At 35.9% G+C, this 7850-nt stretch overlaps 1 protein-coding gene across 1 annotated transcript in view; it reads left to right on the top strand.

The window, feature by feature from the left end:
* The first annotated feature begins 2775 nt into the window (after positions 1 to 2775).
* LOC136035417 (prolyl 4-hydroxylase subunit alpha-1-like) overlaps positions 2776 to 7850 on the top strand; it is a 57815-nt gene continuing 52740 nt past the window's right edge. Inside the window, exon 1 of the mRNA XM_065717213.1 lies at positions 2776 to 3102. The gene's annotated coding sequence lies outside the window, so the exon portion shown is untranslated. The remainder of the gene's footprint in view (positions 3103 to 7850) is intronic.

The following is a 7850-nucleotide window of genomic DNA, read 5'->3' as shown; positions in this document are numbered from 1 at the left end:
CAACTTTATACAAGCACCTAATTCCAAACAACTTAAAAAAGCAAACAAACTTGCAAACAACTTAAACAAGCAAACAAACTTTCAAACACTTTATGAATTCAAAAACACCCATAAATAAACTCTTACCAAGCTAACTCCTCAAACATGATTCCCTATGCTTAATCCCTAAACAAAGATAAAAAAAAACTAGTTTTTTAAACTGAAAATAAGGAGCAATATTAAAACTTAAAATGAACAGAAATTCCTCTGTATACGAAATGGGTTGTCCCCTCTGCAATCCCTAAATCTCTACACTAAAGTTTTTAATTGTTTTAAAAAGTAGAATTGTGCTCTTAACATAAAGAGCAAGGAATTTCAGAGGGGACAACCCATTTCATATACAGAGTAATTTCTGTCTGTTTTAAGTTTTAATATTGCTCCTTACTTTAAGTTTAAAAAACTATTTTTTTTTATTTAATTTCTGAACATTTTTGAATTAATGCATTTTTGATTCTGGCTCTCTGCACATAAATTATTAAAATGAAATTTGCATATTAATTTTTTTAATCAATATAGTTTTGATCAGACAATTTTGAGAAATAAGGGGTGGGGAAGGAGGCCTAGTTGCCCTCCAACTTTTTGGTTACTTAAAAAGGCAACTAGAAATTTTAATTTTTAACAAACGTTTTTATTAGTAAAAAATATACATAACTTAAGATTTAACTTACATAACAAACTTTTATACTCTTATATTTTTTTATTATGTATATGAGGGGGTTTGTCCCCTTGTTAATACCTTGCCTTTTATACTAAATCTTAAGTTTTGTCCCAATTCTTTAAGAATGACCCCTGAATCAGAAAGGCTGTGGAATAAATAGTTGAAATTACCACCACTACTACTATATCATCTACAAATAATATACATGATAGCCTGAACCAATCCAAAGATACAAATGGGGCTCCATTATTTTTTCATAAAACTGTCTAAATCATTAACAAACAAGGAGAAAAGCTTTGGGGATAAAGTATATCCTTGTTTCACACCCAAATGAGACATAACTAGTCTAGAAAATTTCCCCATCACCTTTACAACAAACTTCACCCTCCTATACATAGCTGCTATTATTGCTAAAAACAAGACGGCAAGCCTATTTCTAACAGGCTTTCAATTAACAACCTCCTATTTACTGAATCAAAAGCACTTCTCAGGTCTAAAAAGATACAAATAGCCAACCATTTTTCCATCTCAATATTTCCAAAGTAAAAATATGGTCAATAGTGCTGAATGTCAATCTGAATCCCACTTGTACTGGACTCAGTATTTTCTCTTTATCTAACCAATCTCTTAGCCTAAATTCCAAAACCTTATTTGCACAATAGGGGAAGGGGGGGGGTGCATTATATCAAATACCTAACCTAACCACCTCTATGTATAAATATTAATTTAAATGTAATTGCATCATAGTTTGTTTCACAAAAGAACCTAACTTTACTTATTGAGTGTGTTCTGAATAATACACAAGTACCTAACAACCATATTGATGCATAGCTTAGATTTTTTGTTATGCATTGATGTATACAATTCTTCTCAATTCCTATTTTGATAGCAATACATGAGGGTTTGAGTTTTGCATTATTTTGCATAATTGTAAAGCCTACTAGTTTTGACCCTATTTTCTAATGTAGCAAGAAGTTAGGCCTACTTAAAAAAGGAAAAAAATGGTATGCTGACCAATGGTCAGCATTGCACGGCAAGTGATATCCTGATTCAATGTCTGTAGCTGGGAGTGTTACAAAACATTGATTCTTCATTTGAGTGCAAAAACATTTGATTCTTCTTTAGTTTTTTTTCTAAATTTCTCCAGGTAGGCTAATCATTATAGCTAGATGTACTGTGGCTAAGCTTACAGAGTCACACCATTGACCCTAATCCCAACCAAAATAACAGCAACACCAGGCCTTAAACTCCTAAGCTTAGGTTTTCAAGCCAGGAGTAGCCTACAAGAAACTTTGCTAGGAGGGCTCAAATGTATCTAAAAATTAATATTAAAAAGTTGTTACAGGCTACCAATAAACTGAAAAGTTTTTTGAAGAACTTCAATGAATTACAGGATTCAATCTAGCCAAGGCTAGCTTAAGTAATTATCATTGAATGTTTTAAATCAGCTTCCAGAGTAACACAGTGTTTCTTTCTGTCAAGTGGGATTGAACTATATACATTTTTTTCTGGACAATTAGACCTCTTACTCACTCTAGGCTATGCCATCTCTACAAAACAATTTACCACTGACTTTGGATAGGCTAGCAACTGTACAAGGATTACAGGAATTTAATTAGAAGCTTCCTAAAGCAAGACCTGAAGACTTCATCCCCAACAAACTATTCAACCAAGCTTCTCTAGATATGCCCAGCAGATCACATTAATGCTTGAACTTTACCAATGAATTTTTTATTAAAAATCATTTTAAGGTCAAAATAAGATTGTTTACCATCACTGGTTCTTTGAACAATTGCAGTTCCATTCTCTTCACTGCATAAAGGCTCATAGTCTTCAAACTTTTGTTTGTTAGCCATCATAAAAGTTTTATATTATTGTAGTGATGATAATGATGTTAAGTTACTTAACTAAAGATGCTCGTTAACTATCTTTAGCAAAAGTTACTGAAAAAGTTACTTTGAAGTAACTTTTCTGTCGTTCCAGCTGCTAAATAGCCTCAGCTGGAACGGAAAAAGTTACTTTTAGTAACTTTTCCGTAACTTTTAGTTACTTTTTGTCTCAGCTGGAACACGCTCTAAATAATAATGAATTACTTGCAAAAAAATTTATTAGGTCATTGTGCGCCTATATTATTTTTCTGTTAATTGGTTTCCAGGCTTTTACAAGCTTTTCCTGTTACGAGAGTAAAACAGTTCAAAATAGGGATGATACCTTTTTATTGACAGTGTCTTTGTTGACTTGTCTTTGTTCTTAACTTGTTTTACTTTGTTTAAAAATCAGTGTTTACAAAACATCAGTGTAGACTACCCCACAAAACATCTGTGTTTTGTTACATTTTGTGAATATTTGTGTTTAGTGACATTTTGCCAAGCCAATCTTGAACTATTCAGAGAAATCTTTGAACAGTAAGCAAGAGTTTTTATATTTTAATCTTTGGGCTTAGTTTAAGATTTCTTTATTAGGATATCTCTAGGTCAGTCTATCAACAGGTGTGATTGGGCCTAGACAGGGGTGTTGTTTTTTTGGGAGGGGGAGTTGCCCCCAATAATGTGGAATAAAATTTATTAAATATCCTATGCATCATGACTCTAGATATGGACCCCTTTTTAAAAATTGTTTTCTCAAAATGTGTCCTTATCAGTAGCCCCAGTCCTGGGCAAATGCCATCTGTTCCTACAACAAATTAAAGCCAGGCAACAAAACATTTAGATACAAATTTATCAAACAGTTTGTGGTAACACTGTAGTAAAGAGTGACCCAGCTCAATAGTAACAAAAACTAAAAAAAATGGAATTTTGATATCAATAGTTACATCAATGCTGACATACTGACAGAAAAGGGGTTACATTATTTTAACCAAGAAAATCCTCTCTAATAATACCCTTCCCAGTCTCTTTGCACAGCCCTTGCATTCTGGTACTAGAGGACATTCTTTGAAGCTCTCCATGCACCATTCCATGAGTAGACATAGAAGCCACTTCTTCAGCCAAAGAATCATCAATATGTGAAATCAGCTCTCTGAAGAAACAGTTTCTGCTACTTCAACTGATATGTTCAAGTCCCACCTTGATAGGGAATGGCTGTGCCAGGAGTTCCTTTACAATTGGGAAGCTGCAGAGTCCTCCACAAGAGTCTAATCTAACAGCCACATTCTTCACCAAACAAATTCTTTTTTCTCATGGAGCATCACAAGGATGGATAATCCTTATATTGCTCCAAGCTGTAATTTAAGGTAATCGAAAGAATTGCATTTGAATGCTGATTTTAAATATAGAACAAAAATCACATCAGATAGAACTCATCAAGTTCTATCTACTCATATATAAATTGCTCAGAAAAATTGTCCCTTAGAAATGCTAAGCATGATGACATCTCTACCTTGACTCAAAGCCTGAAATGGTTTATTAACTTTTTCTTTCAGCATCTGTTGTTTTGCTCTCTAGTGATGAGTGCAAAGAAGTTATTTCACTTAAGATGCTTGTTACAGTGCGTCAATGTTCAGTATTTTCTGGAAAACTCGGACAGAAACTGGAAAACTGTGTAGTATAGACCACTGCTGCCACCTTAGTTTTCCATTACAAAAATCCATAGGTTTGGCAAGGAAAGCAGTAAAAAATCCAAACTTAAAGTTGAAATAAAGTATTAAAGTAGGTCTAAAAATATTAGAGGAGACATTTTCAGAATAAAGTAGTCTACTCTAAAATATAGTAGAAATGGAAGCACTGCTGTTCATATAAATACTTATGCTGTGAAGGCCACTTTACTGTTGTTTTTCCTTCAAAAGCATTGGAATTAAGACTAAAAGTGAAAGTAAATCAGAATTGAACTTCCTGCAGTTCCTACTGGCAGTGCTGATCTCCATTTCATGACACTTCAGCCAGAACATGGAATGAGGGGTTGGGGACCAGTCATTCTTTGCTTTTGCACACCCTTCCTCTTTACCTTCCCCAGATTTCTCTAGGTACGCATTTAGAGCTGTTTTGACTCTGGCTAAGCATATGTAACCACACCACTGAGCCCTGTCTCAAGCTAAAAAGCCAGTGACACCAGGGTTTGAACCCCTGTCCACATGCACAAAGGAATTTAAGTCTAGTGTGCTAATTTGACCTGGCTTTGGCAGAAAAGGAGAAAATAGCTAATTGGCTTGGGACTTCTGAAAAGCTATATGAATATTATCCTAGTTATAGAGACCTCAATGCCTCATGAGGCTACATTTGCCTGTAATTAACATAGTCCACACAGAATGAACAGATGGTTATCTACTATTGCATTATTGAACGCAAGTTTTTGGAAAGTCAGTGGGTTTCTATACTTTGGGTAAAAGGTATTGGAAGTTCTCAAACTTGAAGTTTTTAGGGCTGAATTCTCATGAATGGTTCTTCCCATTAATATGGAGAGAGGATTTAACTTCTAGCATCTCTCCAACTCATGAAACATGTTTAAACTATGCATAGGTATGATTAAGCTGTAAAATTGAATTTTACTCCCTGATCATTGTATAGTATTTATTTTAGTAAAGTAAAAGACTGTATTCACATTATATTATTAGGCATCTTTTATGTAAATCTTTTCATTTTGATAAGATCCTATTTGTTTACTATTTAAAAAAAATTTCCTGGCCCAGGGGTTCTGGTGCTATATAATACAGGAGATTCACCAGAAATGATATTTTTCCAGTTAATCCTCCTATACAAATATAAACATAACAACCTGAGACTGAAGAAAAGGTTGTAATCTCAGATGCTGTCTGTGGTTTAGCTACCCTGTGGTCAACAAGGTCAGGAATAGTATGATGATTTGGGTTTTTAGAAGAGACATGTCTCCAAAAAGATTTTTGGATTAGCTACCCCAATCCAAATTTGTGTGAATGTGGTTTTTATGGCACTTGGTATTAACCAAGTGACATAAAGCAATTGCAAATTCTGTTGGTCTGTTGGTCCTGGTTTTGCTACTTTAGGCACTTCCAGGTAAGCTAGGACAATGAAATTTGACAGGAGTATCAGAGACCGGACCAAATTAAATTAGAAATAGTCGTTTTTCCTGATTTGACCATCTGTGGGGGGTTGGGGGCCTGTTAATTTGGAAAAAAATAGAAAAATTGAAGTATTTTTAACTTACAAACGGGTGATCGGATCTAAATGAAATTTTATATTTAGAAGGATATCGTGTCTCAGAGCTCTTATTTTAAATCCCGACCGGATCTGGTGACATTAGGGGGGGGGGAGGATGGGAGGGGGAAACCTAAAACTTGGAAGACACTTAGAGTGGAGGGATCAGGATGAAACTTGGTTGGAAAAATAAGCACAAGTCTTAGATACATGATTGACATAACCGGAACGGATCCGCTCTCTTTGGATTAGTTGGGGGAGGGGGGGGTTAATTCTGAAAAATTAGAAAAAATGAGGGATTTTTAACTTACAAACAGGTTATTGGATCTCAATGAAATTTGAAATTTAGAAGGGTATCGTGTCTCAGAGCTCTTATTTTGAATCCCGAACAGATCTGGTGACATTGGGGGGAGTTGGGAGGGGGAAACCTAAAACTTGGAAAACACTTAGAGTGGAGGGATCGGGACAAAACTTGGTGGGAAAAATAAACGCAAGTCCTAGATACATGATTGACATAACCGGAACGGATCCGCTCTCTTTGGGGTACTTGTGGGGGGTGGGTTAATTCTGAAAAATTAGAAAAAATGAGGTATTTTTAACTTATGAACGGGTGATCGGATCTCCGTTCCGAAATATCAAAAGAAATTTGATATTTAGAAGGATATCGTGTCTCAGAGCTCTTATTTTAAATCCTGAACAGATCTGGTGACATTGGGGGGGGAGTTGGGAGGGGGAAACCTAAAACTTGGAAAACACTTAGAGTGGAGGGATCAGGATGAAACTTGGTGAGAAAAATAAGCAAAAGTCCTAGATACATGATTGACATAACCGTAACGGATCCGCTCTCTTTGGGGTAGTGGGGGGGGGGGGGGTTAATTCTGAAGAATTAGAAAAAATGAAGTGTTTTTAACTTACGAACGGGTTATTGGATCTCAATGAAATTTGATATTTAGAAGGATATCGTGTCTCAGAGCTCTTATTTTAAATCCTGAACAGATCTGGTGACATTGGAGAGGAGTTGGGAGGGGGAAACCTAAAACTTGGAAAACACAGAGTGGAGGGATCGGGATGAAACTTGGTGGTAAAAATAAACACAAGTCCTAGATACATGATTGACATAGCTGAAACGGATCCGCTCTCTTTGGGGTAGTTGGTCAATTCTGAAAAATTAGAAAAAATGAGATATTTTTAACTTACGAACGGGTGATCGGATCTCAATTAAATTTGATATTTAGAAAGATATCGTGTCGCAAAGCTTTTATTTGAAGTCTGACCGGATCTAGTGACATTGGGGGGAGTTTGGAGTGGGGGAACCTAAAATCATGGAAAACGCTTAGATTGGAGGGATTGGGATGAAACTTGGTGGGAAAAATAAGCAGAAGTCTTAGATATGTGGTTTACATAATTGGAACGGATCCGTTCTATTGTGGGGGGGGGAGTTAATTCTGAAAAATTAGAAAAAATAATGTATTTTTAACTTACGAAGGAGTGATCGGATCTTCATGAAACTTCATATTTAGAAGTGACTCAGATCCCTTATTTAAAATCTCAACCGGGTCCAGCGTAATTGGGGGGGGGGGGGGGTAGTAGTAGAGTGGAACCGGAAATCTTAGAAAATACTTAAAGCGGTGATATCAGGATGAAACTGGATGGGAAGAATAAGAACCTGAAATCTTGGAAAACACTTGGAGTGGAGGGATCAGGATGAAGCTTGGCGGATAGAATAAACAAATGTCCTTGATACGTGATTGACGGAACCGTACTGGATTCGCTCTCTTTGGTTGAGTTTGGGGGAGGTGTTCAGTGATTTGGCGAGTTTGTTTCTTCTGGACGTGCTAGGACGATGAAAATGGGTAGGCGTGTCAAGGAGATGCACAAATTGACTTGATAAAGTCGTTTTCCCAGATTCGACCATCTGGGGGGCTAAAGGAAGAGGAAAAATTAGAAAAAATTAGGTATTTATAACATACGAGTGGGTGATGGGATCTTAATGAATTTTGATATTTAGAAGGACATCGTGACTCAGAGCTCTTATTTTAAATCCT

Source organism: Artemia franciscana, chromosome 14 (assembly GCF_032884065.1).
Source record: "Artemia franciscana chromosome 14, ASM3288406v1, whole genome shotgun sequence".
In the NCBI taxonomy this organism is placed as follows: Eukaryota; Metazoa; Arthropoda; class Branchiopoda; order Anostraca; family Artemiidae; genus Artemia; species Artemia franciscana.
Note: the sequence above shows the minus strand (reverse complement) of the source record. Positions and strands in the feature narration are given on the sequence as shown.